This window comes from Chiloscyllium plagiosum, unplaced genomic scaffold (genome assembly GCF_037043375.1).
Source record: "Chiloscyllium plagiosum isolate Xiang-an unplaced genomic scaffold, Cpla_swu_hap1 HiC_scaffold_4, whole genome shotgun sequence".
Lineage (NCBI taxonomy): Eukaryota > Metazoa > Chordata > Chondrichthyes > Orectolobiformes > Hemiscylliidae > Chiloscyllium > Chiloscyllium plagiosum.
The window spans coordinates 59,799,427-59,814,733 of NW_028270142.1; positions in this window are offsets into that span (position 1 = coordinate 59,799,427).

The window sequence follows — 15,307 nt, forward strand, 5'->3', positions numbered from 1 at the left end:
AAATTCACTTGGTCCATCTCAGACACCTCCCTCCCTTTCTTGACCTCTCCATTTCCATCTCCGGTGACAGTCTCCACGCTGACATTTACTATAAACCCACAGACTCTCACAACTACCTGGACTACACCTCCTCCTACCTAGCATCCTGCAAGAAATCCATCCAGTTCTCCCAATTCCTCCGCCTGCGCCACATCTGCTCGGATGAAGAGACATCCCATGCCCAAGCATCCGTGTCTACCTATTTTGAACAACAGGCTTCTCCCCGCTCTGTCATCCAGACAGCCCTCCACTCCACTAGTCTAACCTCCCCCCTCTTGAAACACAATGAGGACAGGGTCACCCTTGTCTTCACCTACCACCCACCAGTCTCCACATCCAATGCATCATCCTTAACCACTTCCGCCAACTCCAACTAGACTCCACCACCAAGAACATCTTCTGCTCCCCATTCCTCTCCACCTTTCACAAGGGCCGTTCCCATCGCCAATCCTTGGTTTGTGCCAGACACCCCACCAACATGCCCCCTCCCGAATGCCCACGTGTCTACCCCTGCAACCAGAAAAGATGCAAGTCCTGCCAGCACACCAACCCCTCATGACAGTCCATCCAGGTGAAACAGAGATTTACCTGCCTCTCCTCCAATCTAGTTTATTGTATGCAGTGCTCCCAAAGTGGTCTTCTCTACATCGGGGAGACAAAATGTAAATTAAGGAACATTTTGCCTAGTACCTCAGCCGGGCATGCAGGGGTTGACCTGACCTCCAAGTCACTGCCCATTTTAATTCCTCTTCCCACTCCCTTTTCGATATGACCACCCTTGGCCTCTTTTGTTGCCACAACAGATCAGACCGCAAATTGGAGAAATAATACCTCATCTTCCTCCTGGGCGGTGTACAGCCCAGAGGACTCAACATTGAATTCTCCAATTTCAATAACTTCTCTTCCCATCATCTGATGCCCTTCCCTTCTATTCTTATCAACCTGTCCTTCTACCCACCTACCAGATTCATTCCTCCCATTGATAAACTAAACCTTTGCCTGTGTTCATCTACACCCACCTCACTACCCTGCCCCCGACACCCTCTTTATCTGCAGCTTCCACCACACCCACCCCCAGTCTTAGACTCCTTACAGTGGGGAAACAGACCCTTCGGCCCAACAAGTCCACACTGATGTTTTCCAAAGAGTTTCTCACCCAGACCTATTACTCTATATTTATCCCTGATTAATGCACCTAACCTACATTTCCCTGAACGCTATGGGCAATTTAGCATGGCCAATTCACCTAAACTGAACATCTTTGGATTGTGGGAGGAAATCAGAGGAATCCCGTGCAGATAAGGGGAGAACATGCAAACTCCACACAAACAGTCGCCCGAGGCTGGATTTGAACCTGGGTCCCTAATGCTGTGAGGCAGTAGTGCTAACCACTGTGCCACCCAACTCCTAATGAAGATTTACACAGAAACATTGACTTCTCCACCTCCTGATGGTGCCTGGCTTGCTGTGTTCTCCCAGCCTCCTACTTGTCTACCTACAATTATAAGATTTTGCCTGTCCTCGGATGCTGCCTGGACTGCTGTGCTCTTCCAGCACCACTAATCCAGTACCTACAATTATATCTGTGTCAGTCTAGGCTATGAGGCCATTTGATGATATTTTTAATTATTGAGTTATCAAACTGAATATTGTAAATATGGTGGTAAAGGCCATAGCATTTGACATCTGATATATGCCATGTCTTGATGAGTATATTCAATTCATGCATCCACCTACATGCTGTGATAGGTTCCCAGATTCCATTGACGTGCTCAGTAATCACACTGTACACACATTTAACTGTAGTTACCCATCCTGTGTTTCCAAAATGTTCAGTCTGGTTCTTATGTATCCTGCCAAACAGATGGTGAGAAAAAAAATAGTTGTGGACACAGACTTGTTATGAATTCTGATTTCATGGAATCATTCAACACTTGGTTACTTGGTTCAGTTTGTGAATAAAAACATAGAAATAGTTTGACTTCATTGCATCTCATCAAAGCCTCTGAATTTGAACCTCTGTTTAATATCCTCATAAGCTTCTTTGGTCAAGTTATTTTTTAAAAAGCCACTGTTCTCTAATCTCTTATCATAACTAAAGCTGCTAATGCCTGGCATCATCTTACCAAATACAAACAGTAATGTGCCCAGCACCAATCCATGAGGCACTCCACTAGTCACAGACCTCCAGTCCGACAAGCATCCTTGCACTATTACCCCCTGCTTCCTACCATCAAGCCAATTGTGTATCCAATTTGCCAGGTCCCCTGGATTCCATGTGATCTAACCTTCCAGGGCCGCCCACCATGTGGAACCTTATCAAAGGCCTTACTGAAATCCATATTTATTATGTCTACCACCCTACTCTCGTCAACCTTCCTGGTCACTTCATCAAAGAACTGTAACAAAGTGGCATGATCTCCCACTCACAAACCATGCTGACTACTCCTAATCAAACCCTTTCTTTCCAAATGCATGTATACTTATCTCTCAGAATCATCTCAAGTAATTTACCCACCACAAATTTTAGCCTTATTGGTCTATAGTTGTCAGGTTTTTTTTTAAACCCTTCTTGAATAATGGCATAACAGTCTTTCGGGACGTCACCCGTGGCTAACACTGATGCAAAAATATCAGCCAGGGCCCCCGCAGTTTCTTTTCTAGCCTCTTGCAGTGTTCTTGGATATATCTGGTCAGGACTAAGAGATTTATCCATCTTCTTACATTCTGATATATCCAACACGCCCTCTACTATGATATGGACTGTCCCCAAGATATCACCACTAATTTTCCTAAGTTCCCAAGTTTTCATGTCTTTCTCCATGGTAAACACAGAGGAGAAATATTCATTGAGATCCTTGCCCATCTCTTTTGGTTCTACACATACATATCCATTTTGGTCCTTGAAAGGCCCTATTCTCTCTCTAGTTACTCTTTTTCCTTTAATATACTTAAATAACCTGTTTAGATTCATCCTAATCTTCTCAGCCAAGGTTACTTCATGCCTCCTTTTTCCCCTTCTGATTTCCTTCTTCAGTAAACTCCTGTATTCCCTGTATGCCTCCCGGGATTCCCTTGATCCCAGCTGCCTGTACCTGAGCCACACATCCTCCTTTTTTCCGGTCAATGCATCAAGATCTCTTGTCATCCAGGGTCCCTTATTCCTGCCAACTTTGCCCTTCACTCTCAAAGAAACATATAGACCTTGAACTCTAGCTATCTCACTTTTAAAGGCCTCTCACTTGCCAGAGGTCCCTTAGCCTGCAAACAAATTATTCCAATCAACCACTGCAAGCTCCTGTCTAATTCCATCAAGATTTGCCTTGACCCAATTTAGAACCTGTGGAGACACATGGAGAATGCACAAACTCCATGCAGACACTTGCCCAAGGATGGAATCAAACCCAGGACCCTGGCTCTGGGAGGCAGCAGTGCTAACCATTAAATCTTGCTGCCACTATCAGAAGAATGTTGCAATACTTGAAAGAGTTCAGAAAAGGCTTACAAGGATGTTACCAGGGTTGGAGGGTTGACCTACAGGGAGAGGCTGAATAGGTTTGAGGCTTTTTTTCCCCTGGAGTGTCAGAGGCTAAGCGGTGACCTTATAAAAGTGTATAAAATCATGAGGGACATAGATAGGGTGAATAGCTAAGGTTTTTTCCTTAGGGGAGTCCAAAAATGGAGTACAGTTTAGGGTTAGAGGGGAGAGATTTAAAAGGAACCTAAAGGTCAACTTTTTCACGTGTATGGTGATGCATGTATGGAATGAGCTGCCAGAGGAAGTGGTGGAGGCTGGTGCAATTACAACATTTAAAAGACACCTGGATGGTTATGTGAAAAGGAAGGGTTTAGAGGGATATGGACCAAATGCGGGCAAAAAGGACTAGATTAGACTAGGATATCTGATCCACAAAATTCTGGATTACCCCAAATAAATATGCCTCTTCTCACAGCATAGATGTGGATTTTTTTAAAAAGTTATCCTGGACCAACACTGCCATTTAGTTAGGCAAAGCCCAATAAAATGTTTAGCTACTTGCTAAATACAGAAGCCAAATACAGAAGTCTTCGAGGTTTACAAGGCAGCCAAGGGAATTTTCAAAACCAACTAACTCAAAGATAACTTTTCATGGCAATGAAGATCCAAGCCAAGACTGACAGCTTCCCCAAATGTTTGAAATGAGGCTTCTCCCTGAGAGTTCGGAACTTCCTGGTTGGGACAGATGCTCTATTTTTACCTCCACTTATCTGTGTTCAGAAACAGACCATAACAAGTTTTATTGCCATGTCATTGACCTAACAGTGAAGTTAGCAGTCTTCATAACCAAACACAGTGAATCAGAAGAGAAAACAAGAAATATTTTTAAGTATTAATGACTGAATTAATTGTTTAGAACATGATGGAAATGAATGTGAGCCAACTAAGCAAGACAGATAACTTTAACAAATGTTCTTTTATGTCTTTTTACATTTTCCTTCCCTTCTGTAAATATATAAAAGAATGGGTCCCCATTTTCCTGATTTGCAACAGATATACAGGAAGTAGAGGCCGAGAGCAGTGTACATGCAAGACTGTTCTGCTGCCAAATAAAAAAAATTGTGTGCTTTGGAACAGACACTGAAACACCCCAGATTATCACATCTACTTATATCATGATGCAATTTTGCATTGCAGTTGCATGACACCTCGACAGTTTAACGCACTGTTTTCATGCAGCAGAAGACCAGGATTCCTGAATGTTGTTTTTTTGTTTCTGTAATCAATAACTCTTAAGAACTCTTTATATTTTTGTTTACTGTGCCAACAACTTTAAGACACCAACATTTTGGCAATGATCATTGCTCATACACACAAGCCACAGTGAATATGTGTGGTCTTTAAACACTCCCACTATACAAGCAAAGCAGAGACAGTGTAGCAAGGCGTTGGCCCTCCACCTCAGGCTGTTTGAAATGCCTGTGATACTGTGCAGTCTTTATTTTTGCTGATGCATATTGACACCGGTGCTTCATTCAGTTTGTGTGGTGGCAATTAGTGGCACAGGTGAAGCCAGTAGTTAATCTCCTCATTACACTTGTCAGACCTCCACCTGGACCACTGAATGTCTCACTGTGTTTTGTTTCAAAACAAGCCTCAATTGGCACTGATGAACTGCGGACAGCATCACAACTGAACTCAAATCAGCCCTTTAGTGGACTCCATACTATTCCTGATGAAGGGCTTTTGCCTGAAACGTCGATTCTCCTTCTCCTCGGATGCTGCCTGACCTGCTGTGCATTTCCAACACCACACTCTTGACTCTAATCTCCAGCATCTGCAATCCTCACTTCCACACTTTATCAGTCAGGAGCAGGAATGCTAGTTATTATTATCTTACTTCATCTCAGGACCCTAAGGGCAATTTCAATTTAAATAAAAACATTCATGGTAATATCTTGGTCACAGGAAAGGCCAAGATTTAAACTACTTACTTGTCGCCTGTGGAAACTGGAGTCTACATGGTTCTTTTATATGTTTTTGTTGTGGTTTGCAGTGTCAGGGGATAGGTTGTGACTATGCTGCAGTGAATCTGGATAAGGATGGCACATTTCCTTCCGTAGGGACATTCACAAACCCATTCGATTTTTCTAACAATTCAATACCTTCATGGTCACCAGTACTGATACTAACTTTTTATTCCTGATTTATTTAATTCATTGAATTCAGATTCACAAGCTGTCATGCTGCCATTTGAATTTATAACTCTGGATTTTTATTCTGATCATGCAAAGACTGTTCTACCATTGTTCTATCCTAGATCAGTTATGCATATAGAATCAGACCCATATCCTGTTGTAAATGTCCCTCATTACCCATTAGATTGCCCAGGTTCAGAGGGGCAGTTCTTAGTTAACACTGCCATATCCCCTCCCAACCATATAGACCAGAAGATTCAAGTTCAACTTTGTATTGAATTACTTGATCTCAGATGGGGGTATAACAGGTGTCTGCAAAGGAAAGGAATGAGAAACAGCTGGAATTCTCACTGTAGCCCTATGATCTTGAAGGGTAATTGTATGGACGGATATAGGATGGGGACAAGATTAGGCTCCACTATGATGCCCTTCATAGGACATGGGCTAGCTTTTCAGCACGTGCCTGTGGGCTCACACTGAAGCAATGGTCATTCCAATGAGTCTCTTCGCAATTGTTGTTGCAATGGAAATATATTGCAGTGACAAATCTGGTCCTTCAGCTGAGAAGAAGAGAATAGTGCAAGTGGGTGAGACATCAAGGTCTGGAGGCATTGACTGAATTGTACTCTAATATGAGAATGCCAGAACATTTAAGCATGAATAATGATTTAAGGGAAAATCAGTGACCAAAGGATGCGGCATCTTTCCCCCTGTGACAATGGTAACAATTTCATGAAACTAACTCAAATATAACATTGCACTTTTAATGCAATAAAACATCTCAAGAAATGTGACAGAAGTGTTATAAAACTGAACTTGATTCTAAGCCAGTGAAAGAGATATTTGGGCAGATGACCAAAAGCACAATGGTGGAGTTACTAAACTGGAATTTTCCGGAGTTCAGAATAGGAGGAGTGCAGAGATCTTAGAGGGTTTGTGGAAATTAAAGATGTAATCGGGGTGAGCCTGTGGAGGGAATTTGAAAACCAGAACAAGAATTTTAAAATTAATATGCTGCTGAACTGGCAGCTAATACAAACCAGCAAGGGCAGGAATGGCTTGATGTGAGTTAAGACACAAGCAATGGAGTGTTGGTGACTTCAAGTTTATGGAAGGGCAAAGGTGAGTGGCCAGACAGGAGTGCTTCAAATTAGTCAAACCTAGAGATAATAAAAGAATAGACAAGGATTTCAGCAGCAGATCAGTTGAGGCAGGGCTGAGGCAGGTGGTGTTGCGGAGGTGGAAGTGGGCATTCTCGATGGCCCCACCAATAGGTGGTCAGAAGGACACCTTGAGGTCAAACATGACATTAGCCAGTTGCCAGGGAAAAGGGATAGAGTTAGCTAGAGAACAGTTTTTTTTTAGCAGGGACCAAATAGCTTTAGTCTGTCTAATATTTAACTGGGAGAATTTTCTGCTCACCAAGCACTGGATGTTAGATGACCATGTAGCTTCACAATTAATTTAGGGAAAACAGAGCACTTGAGAAAGGTAGTAGTGAGATTGAGCTGGGTATTGTTGGTGTGCACGTCCAAAGTTTTTGGATGATCCACCCAGCATATAGATACAATAAGAGGGGGCTGAGGGTGGATCCTTGGGGGTGATGCCAGAGCTATCAGTGTAGGAGCTATCAGAAATGCATTGCTTAGTGCAATAAAAAGGTCACCATTGCATACCAGAGCCCTAAGTACATGGAAATATGACATTTGTAGCACAAGTTATTTCTTGTGACTGACTGCGACATTAATTCTTACAGCTTTAATTTCTCAGAATTGTTCCAATAAGCTTTACAAGTGTATATATCTTTTGTAAGAATATTTGCAAAGAATGCTTCCTCAGCCACAACTGGTGTATTTTGTATGGGCATGTGTGCAAATGTTTATCTCTGAATTCCTGAGATGTTTTTCAGCATCAGTCTGAGCATAACGAGTGGATCATTTAAGCCCATTGTGCCTGGAAGGAGCAGGAATGTGCCTGTGCCTTGTGACAGAGCAGAGGGCCACACACACACACACACGTCATTCCAGGGTCTTCCATGTCTCAACACATACTAGAATTATGGGGCCCTTGAAGCCAAAGCCACAATGCAAATGACAAAAACAAGGTTGGAGGTCAGCATACACCAGCACTCGTTTTCATGTGCTGGTGTTATATATGGTTAATGACTGGTGCCATGCTTGACAGTATAGTTCAGGGGTTAAGTCATTTACTCAGCTTCAGGTACCGATTACAGTGGGTGGGAACACACTCGTGATGGGTGCAGAAAACTGGATGTCGGTGAAATGTGAATGGAAGTGGGCAATTAAAGGAAGGGACAGAATAGTGACAAAAAAATCCTCTCAACAAGCTGAACGAAATCTCAATTCCTGGGCAGCATTTGCCAAGGGTGAAAGGGAAGTGCTAAGGAATAGCAGGAACAAGTGTAAGAGGAGAGGAAACCCAATCTGTAGGTATAAGGTCAGACATGGAGCAGGCCAGCATTGAAGTTTGATGTGTGCTGAAGTGAGGGGAAACTACATGAGGTGATTGCATGATAGATGGCTCTGGATGCCACTTCACAGAATTAACAGAAAATTTCCAGGCCTGTCTGAACACAGGAGTAGTCCCAAAGGACTTGAGGATTGCAAATGTGGCACTGTTGTTTAAGTAAGGAATGACAGATAACCCAGGACACTACAGACCTGGCAACTTGACATCAGTAATGGAAAACCGATGGCTGCCATAATACAGAATAAGGTAAATATACACTTAAAGAAAAATATACTAATATGAGACAGTCAACAAGACTTTGTTAAGAATCAGATACTGTAAGTCACAAACAAAAATAGAAATTTCTGGAGAAGCTCAGTTTGGAGACGGGTCAAAAGTGGTGTTCCCCTGGGATATATGTCAGAACCCTTGTTTTTTCTGATTTATGTAAATGATTTGGAGATGGATGTTGAGGGCAAAATCTCTAATTTTGCAGATCTGGGAAGTATAGGAGCAGAGGGACCTCAGGGAATACATTTATGGTTCTCTGAAGGTAGCCAGGAAAGGTGAAACTGTTGTTAAGAAGGCCAATTGGATCCTTAGGTTTATAAATTAGAGGTATAGAATACACAAGTGAGGAAGTGATACTACACCTCTACAGACCACATTTGGAGTAATGTGTTCAGTTCTGGGCACCTTATTTCAGGAAGGATGTTAAAGCCCTGGAGAGGGTTCAAAAGAAATTTACTAGAATGGCCAACAGTGCCATTAAAAAGTTCAGTAATCCTTTCTGCACTGCCATGGCAAGTGTCACACTCTTCCCTCTTCTACCTCACAATCTCTCTATCTCTGCTACTGCACCAAGTCCTATTCTCTGTCTCTCACTCAACCACCCACCTGCTCAACTTCCCAAGAAATACATGACTTCTGTGCCACCCACTCTCTCCCTTGGAGCACCCCACCTCCTCCACCTGCATCAACACTAACAGCCGTGCCACCCATGTCAATCTCACTCTATCCCTCCACTTCTCTCAGCCCAGGAGGAGACAGCCCACTCCATGCCCCAATGGGTGGACGGCTGCCTGACATTAGACTCCTCAGCCTCTTTGAGGGAAGAATCCTCAGCCTTGCAGGAGAAGACTGAGACTTCTTCTGTGGGGATGCCGAGATGTCCGTGTCCTCTTAACTGAGTAAGTCCCACTCTTCATTCCTCTGTAATTCTCCCATTGATTCCACTGGCAGGATTATTCATTACATACCACTTCTAACCATTGACTGTGATGTTTTCTCTCTCTCGTGTGGTTTTAAAGATATCACCAGCATCTCCACTACCTCCACAGTGAAATGGCTGGCATACCCAGAAGTCACGTGCTCTACCTCTGAGGATGTAAGTACTGAAGTCTCAGAAGTAGCATCAACAAGCCTGCCTCCTGAATCTTCCCCACATCCCCCCACCCCGGTACTGATACCTCAGTCAGAATGTCCTGTTCAGAAGGTTTGGGAACACAATTTGGTGAGCACTTCACTGTGTCAACTCTGGCCCCCAGCACTTGGGAGGTCTTCCAGAGACCAGGTACCTACTCAGCCCCACATGGGAGAGGACCTTGTGATGTCATTTATTAGGGATGTCATCCTCAGTACAGACAGTGATGTGGGACACAATGGCTCTTGTTACCCAGAAGCTGCAGCACTGCAGTGAGTCATGTAACCATCTGGCTGCCTCCATGGACAGGTTGGCAGCTGGCATGGTCAGCCAGGCCCAGCATCCTCAGGGTCTATTGGAGAGGCACAAGCTCCTACCCAATGCCCAAGTGATTGGACCTCAGGATCGAAAGCATGACTACAGAGGGACAGAGAAGCTGGCTGTCACTTCCTCACAAGGAGACATGGCAATGCCAACAGGCACACAGCCAGAGGAGGAACCACACACAGCTCCCTCAGAAGTCTTCTCCCAGGACATTCCAGAGGTGGCCGGGCCCTCCAGCTCCATCCTGATTGCCCCCTTTGGAAGTTCACGCTGAGGAGGATCCCCTTCCTCAGAAGCTTCCAGTATGTCTGGCCCATCCAGATACTGACGCCCCTTGAGATTGCCCAACCTCACGTCCAAGGCCAACAGATTTCACTACCGAGCATGCTCCCTGTACCCATACCGTAGAACCAGGGAGTACAGTATGATGTTATGGAGGGAGAGGGAGCAGAAAATTTTTTGTGGGCACTTTAGTGGCCTGGATGACAATGCACTGTCCTATGATTGGTTACATTTCTATAAATTGCACTATTTTGACCTTACATCAGGGCGTTTGAGTTTCTGCCAATGTAACTGTGCCAGGATGATATCTAACACCATGTCCATACAGGATATACCATGGATCGGTGTCTGTGTTGAGAATCTACTGCAGCATCTGGAGGTAAGAGGAATAGGCTATGCATTTAGCTGACAACACTGGCCTTCATAGTCAGCCATCAAAAGTCTTTCTGAAAAAGGGTTACTGGACCCGAAATGTTAACTTTGATTTCGCTCCCCACAGGTGCTGCCAGGCCTGCTGAAATTTTTCAGCAATTTCTGTTTTTGATCCCTGTTGGGATCCCTCTACCAGTAAAACCTAACACACCGTATGCCTTCTTAACGGCACTATCAACCTGGATGGCAACTTTCAGGGATCTATGTACATGGACTCCAAGATCCCTCTGCACATCCACACTACCAAGAATCTTTCCATTGACCCAGTACTCTGCCTCCCTGTTATTCTTCCCAAAGTGCATCACCTCACATTTAGCTGCATTGATCTCCATTTGCCACCTCTCAACCCAATTCTGCAGTTTATCCAAGTCCCCCTACAACCTGTAACATTCTTCCACACTGTCCACTACTCCACCAACTTCAGTTTCATCTGCAATCTTACTAACCCATCCACCTATGCCTGCGTTGAAGTAATTTATAAAAATGACAAACACCAATGGACCCAAAACAGAACCTTGTTGCACATCACTAGTATTTGGACTCCAGACTGAATATTTTCCATCAACCACCACACGCTGCCTTCTTACAGAAAACCAGTTTCTAATCCAAACTGCTAAATAACCCTGAACCCCATGCTTCTGCATTTTCCACAACAACCTACCATGTGGAATCTTATCACATGCTTTACAAAAGTCCATGTACACCACATCAACTGCCCTACCCTCATCCACATGCTTGGTCATCTTCTCAAAAAACCCAATGAGGTTTGTGAGACATGACCTGCCCTTGACAAAACCATGTTGACTATCTGCGATCAAATTGTTGCCGGCTAGATGATTATAAATTCTATCCCTTATAATCCTTTCCAAAACGTTTCCTACAACAGATGTAAGGCTCACTGGTCTATAATTACCTGGATCATCTCTACTGCCCTTCTTGAACAAGGATACATTTGCAATCCTCCAGGCCTATGGTACTAAACCTGTAGACAATGAAGACTCAAATATCGAAGCCAAAGGCTCCAATACCTCCTCCCTAGATTCCCAGAGAATATTCGGATAAATCCCATCCGGCCCAGGGGACTTGTGTACATTCACTCCTTCTAGAATTGATAACACCTTTACCTTACTAACCTTGATCCTTTCTAGTCTAACATCTTGTATCTCATTCCTCTTCTCTACAATATTCTCCTTTTCCTGAGTGAAAACCAATGAGAAATATTTGTATAGCACCTATCTGTATAGGATCCACACACAACTTCCCACTTCTGTCTTTGACTGGTCCTATTCCTACCCTAGTCATCCTTTTATTCCTCACATACTATAGATGGTTATCGTGGATGGACTTGATAGACTGAGAATTGCTGACCCCCTTGGGCACCAGGCCGAGAAGTGCCCAGAACCCTGACTAATACCTGTGCATCTCCTCAGCAACATTAGTCCTGGTCTCCAGACTTGCTGCTGTGGAGGCTCTCGACTGACTGTGACCCACTCCCCAGATGCAGAGGCAGGAGAACACTCTGAGCATGGTCAAAGCCCTGGATTGATGCCCCTTAACTTGCTGTCCCAGGACCCCCTGGGTCAAGGGTGGAGTTGGCTGAGGAATACCCCTCATGGCATAGGGACATGGCTGCCAGCTTGAAGCACTGGCAGTGTGTTTGCCATGTAAAGTGCTGACACATGGAGCTGCTATGAGATTGACATAGCACACTGCCATACAGCAGGATGTCCCCTTGACTGAGAACTGCTGACCTGCAAGACCTGCTACCCTGGTTGTCTGACTACACTAATTGGCACAGAACATAAGACCAGAGTGATGCAAGCATGCAGGTAGGTACTAAGTGAGGGAGTGCTAAGAAAGTGAGAGAACAGCCCTGAGATGAAACTTGGTTCAATCCAGGGTGCCTGTCCATCTTTGCAAAGTGTCCTTGCAGCAGCCTTCCAACACTAATTGCCGGTGCACCCTGCAATGCATGGCAGTGCGTTCTGACTATCCTGCAAATGGATCAGTGGTACCACGACAATTGGAAAAGTTTGGTAAATATCACATGTCAATGTCCTGATAAGGGCTGCATGCAACTGGTGCCCTGGATTGTGCCCAGAGATGTTGTTTGATGCTGAGCAACATGGAAGCCAATAGCGTTCTGACTTGACCAGACACCCACTTTGACTCCATCTTGGGAATTCTCGCTGCCTAGTCTATGTTTGTTAAACTAGGAAGCTGAATGCTAATGAGGACAGTTGAGCTGTTAAGACATTTAACAAACTCTAATCCCTCTTAACTGGCAACTTTCACTGCTGAGGGGGACAAAGCTCACCTGGCAAAACCATTAAAGAAAAAGGCGGACAATTCACACTAAGACACAAAACTCATTGGAGAGCTGGTACAGCCATGATGGAGTGAACAGCCTCCTTCTTGTGCTGTAGAAATGCTGTGATTCTCTGGTCTCATTTCACAGCAGCATTTGGTATGCCCTGTATATCAATAAATCGATTATTGTCAAAATTTCAATTACTTTTGTTCAATGTCCTTCTGCTGAGTTGTTTCTTTTTAAAAAAAAATTAAGAGTTATTAAAAACCTCAATGAAAAGTAAACGTTAATTCTTTGAAGTAGGCTGGACTGTATGTTCTTTCATGTTTGTACTTGAAGCTGGTTAATCCTGATTTGCCCTCGTAAACATGTCTCATCTGGAATCAGGAAGTGTCACCTGTTTGTCTTACCTTTACCTTGTTTATTGCAACCGGTAGAGCCACTGTGACATCAGTTCACCAACCATTAACTAAACAGTCTCCGGACTGTGAATACTCGGCTGTAATTATCAGCAAACACAATTTTCTGAAGTGTACTTTCATTTTGCATCGACAGGAGGTTATAAGTGTTGAGGGTAGTAAGCTGTGCCAGACTAGCCCTTTGCCACCCTCTTCAGCATTCTGAAACACACAAAGTGGCTTTGCACTTGCTCTGCACTTTTCTTAAAGGAAAATGGGCCACAACCACAAGATGAAGTGTTGGTACATTATTACCCAATGTTTGGGGAAAAACAGTAAAGAAAACAGTAAGACTTGGGAATGAAAAACAAACACAGAAGACTATGTGGAGAAACTCCACAAGTCCAACAGCATCTATGGAGAGCGAAACAGAGTTAATGTTTCGAATACGGTGTGACTGTTTTTCAGAACTGAAAAGTGTGTTGATAAATAGATTATGCTGTTTACTTTTGACAGAGACAAAGGAGGAGCAAGACATTATGTAGAGGTTAGTGCAGAAGTCAAGGGGTTGTTAGATTAGATTAGGTTACTTACAGTGTGGAAACAGGCCCTTCGGCCCAACAAGTCCACACCGACCCGCCGAAGCGCAACCCACCCATACCCCTACATTTACCCCTTTAACCTAACACTACGGGCAATTTAGCATGGCCAATTCACCTGCACATCTTTGGACTGTGGGAGGAAACCGGAGCCCCCGGAGGAAACCCAAGCAGACACGGGGAGAATGTGCAAACTCCACAGTCAGTCGCCTGAGTCGGGAATTGAACCCGGGTCTCTGGCGCTGTGAGGCAGCAGTGCTAACCACTGTGCCACCGTGCCGCCCTAGTAGTGAGAGTAATAGAGTCATACAGCACGGAAACAGACCCTTCAGTCCAACCGTCCATGACATTCAGACATTCCAATTTGACTTAGTCCCATTTGCCAGCATTAGTCCCATATCACTCTAAACCCTTCCTATTCATATATCCATCCAAGTGCCTTTTAAATGTTGCAATTTTAGCCACCTCCACTATTTCCTCTGGCAGCGCTTTCCATGCATGAACCACTCTCAACGTGAAAAAGTTACCCCTCAGGTCCTTCTTAAATTTTTCCCCTCCCATCTTAAACCTATACCCTCTAATTTAGGACTCTACCTTTGGAAAAATATCTTGGCTTTCACCCTATCCATGTCCATCTTGATTTTATACATTTCCATAAGGTCACCCCTCAGCCTCCAATGCTCCAAGGAAAAAAGCCTCAGCCTTTCCAGCCTCTCCCAATTAATTCAAACTTTCCAGTCCAGGCAACATTCTTGTAAATCGTTTCTGCACCCTGTCAAGTTTAACAATATCCTTCCTATAGAAGAGTGACCAGACTTGAATGCAGTATTCCAAAAGTGGCCTCTCCAATGTCCTGTAGAGCTGTAACATCACCTCCCAACTCCTGTAATCAGTGCACTGACCAATGAAGTTAACTGTGCTAAATGCCTTCTTCACCACCCTGTCTACCTGCAATTACATTTTTAAGAAACTATGAGCCTGCACTCCAAGGTATCTTTGTTCAGCAACACTCCCCAGGACCCTACTACAGAAGAGCCTTGATTATCCGAATATCAGATTACCCGGCAAGATCACAAGGTCCAGATGCTTGGCTAAACTATGTTATCTGGCATTCGATTATCCGGAATTCGATTAACTAAACGAAATAGTGCCCGCCCAGGTCCTTCGGATAATCAAGGTTCCTCTGTATTAAGTGTATAAGTCCTGTCCTGATTTGCTTTTCCAAAATGGGACATCTCACATTTATCTAAATTAAACTCTATCAGCCACTCCTCAGCCCATTGGCCTATCTAATCAAGATCCTGTTGCACTCTGAGGTAACCTTCTTTGCTGTCCACTACTCGAACAATTTTGA